Source organism: Echinops telfairi, unplaced genomic scaffold (genome assembly GCF_000313985.2).
Source record: "Echinops telfairi isolate 266 unplaced genomic scaffold, ASM31398v2 ScPeMD7_23;HRSCAF=83, whole genome shotgun sequence".
NCBI lineage: Eukaryota > Metazoa > Chordata > Mammalia > Afrosoricida > Tenrecidae > Echinops > Echinops telfairi.
In genome coordinates this window covers 21,566,112-21,568,430 of record NW_022103920.1, presented here as the reverse complement: position 1 = coordinate 21,568,430, position 2,319 = coordinate 21,566,112, and the positions used below count along the sequence as shown (strand labels likewise).

At 47.6% G+C, this 2,319-nt stretch overlaps 1 protein-coding gene across 1 annotated transcript in view; it reads right to left on the bottom strand.

The window, feature by feature from the left end:
• Window positions 1-2,319, bottom strand: part of LOC101662144 (hyaluronidase PH-20) — a 45,068-nt gene that overhangs the window by 25,933 nt on the left and 16,816 nt on the right. The gene's annotated exons all lie outside the window — the stretch shown is intronic.

Genomic DNA, 2,319 nt, shown 5'->3' with positions numbered 1-2,319 from the left:
ATCCTTTATCTGTATTGCTTTCCTCAAATCCTGTATAACTCCAAGCAGCATTCTGAAAATTTCTTTCTGTGGAAGCTCAATATCTGCTTCTTCTATGCAGATTGTTGGGTTCATGACTTCTTCTGACATTGTCTTCTGTTTCTCCTGCTTTTTTCATTGAGGCTGTTAGGACTGGTTGCTGTTCACGTGTTGTTTTAGGGGATCCTGGAGCCATCTTCCAGAGTTGAAGAGCACTGGGATCTCTCTTCAGGGACTCATATGAATGCTTCTACAGACTACCTGCTGGTAGCTGTACTGAGGTGTCAGGCTATCGCTCTATCTTCCTGTGGTTTCACTCTTATCCTATCCAACCAGTATTCTGTTATTTGGAATGTGAGTTGGATAATCCTCTCATGTAACGCTGGTCGGGTTTTTGTGGGCCCATGAGGGCATCGCTTCACTGGCTGATCTTTAAGTAAGCCTCAAGGTGCTTGGACCACCTCAGGTGGCCTGTGGTGTTTCCCTATGCAACTGGAGTGCCAAGGAGGATGTGTGGGTGTACCCTTCCTTGTGTATAACACTGTAGCTTGCAGGGGGAATTACCGTAGTCATAGAGATTGCCTTGGAGGTTGGGTGGCTACTCCCACAGTAGCGTGGAGTCCCACCACTAGTTTTTGACAGCCACTTGTAGGGCCTTGCGGTTTAGGCTGGAGTTCCCCCGAACTCTTTGAAGGGGAGAACCACTTTCTGCTTGGTGTATGGAAGAGGACCAGTGTTATTTCCCCCGCTGCATGTTAAGCCAACAAATATGGGTGGGAGCTCCCCCAGTTGGGTCTTCTGAGTTGCCCTAGGCAGAGGGGAGTGGCCCGGGGACCACTAGTGCTTGTGAAAGAAAAGAAAGGGAGAGGAGAAGAAAAACAGAGAAAGAAAACAAAGACTGGAGCAACAATGCCAAGCAAACTAACACCCACTCACACACACAAATGAAAGCACAGACTAAATGAAAGTTAACACAGTAGAAAAAGGAAGAAAACAACAAAAAGGGAGACCTGAATCTGCTGACTGTGACAGGAAAGAGAGAATAGATAGAAGAAGAGGAGAAAAGAGAAGGAAAAGTGAAAGAAGGACAAAAAGAAAGTAAGAAGAAACAAAGAAAGCAAAAGAGAGAAAATTTTAAAAAAGATAAAGAGATAGCTGAACCTCATGTCGTGCTGTCTCATGCTATGTGCAGCACTGTGTTAGGGGGCAGGCTGTAGCTCTCCCCACTGGGTAGGCAGAGTAGCCCTAGGCAGAGGGTAGGGGTCTGCAGACCAACAGTGGCATGTGGAAGGAACGAGAGGGAGAAAAGAGAATCAATCATAAAAGTGGAGATAAAGGAGAAGAGAAGAAAGAAAGAAAAAGATGAAAGAGAAAGAAGGGAAAAAACAACTGTGCTCCCTAAGATTGGCTGTGATGATAAAGAGGAAAGAAAGAGAGAAGGAGGAAATAAAGAATAAAGAGATAGATGATCCCTGATTGCCTAAATGTGGGGCCAGAGGAGTTTAAACCCTGCCCCACGATGGCAGGTTGGTGTGCCATTTTAATGCAGAGACCCAGTGGTGCTGAGCAGAATCTTCCTAGTTGGCGAGATCACCTTAGAGGTCTGATGGAGTTTTCCTCAGCAGTGCAGTGCACTGTAGATGGCTGTCACAGCTGCCTCATGTGGTGTGCAGCACTCCCACAGAGGGCAGGCTGGAGATGCCCCTGCTACTTGGGTTGATTTGCCCTAGGCAGAGGGTAGTGGCCTGGAAGCCAGTAAGTATGATAATGAAGAGAGGTAGAGAAGAGGAGAAAGATGGAAAAAGAAAAAAAGAAGGAAAGATAAGAAAGAAAGAGAGAGAAAAACCCTAAAGCAAACCTGAGCTCATTGAGACTGACTTCAGTGGGAAAGAGAATGGTGACTGAATAAAGAAAGAAGAAATAGAGTGGTAATTAGGGAGATAACTGAGACTTGATCACTTGTCCATGGGGCGGGAGGAGTTCCAAGTCTCCCTCAAGATAGTGGAGTGGTGTGCCTGCTTGACGTAGGGTTCCAGAGATGCAGGGTGGGATTACTCCCGAAGGCAAAATCACACCATTGGCCAGGCGTCAGTTCCCACCGCAGTACTGGCACTGGAGTCCACTGGTATATCTGCCTTGTGCTGTATGTAGCACTGCAGCAGGGCCAGGGGGTGGGGTGTTCCCACAGCCCCGTGTAGGGCCCCAGGACAGGGCAGACCTCCCCAGCTGTGTGTAGAATCACTTAGCGGGAAGCTGGGCTTATTGGCCTATCTAGACTGCTGGTGCCCTACTAGATCAGAG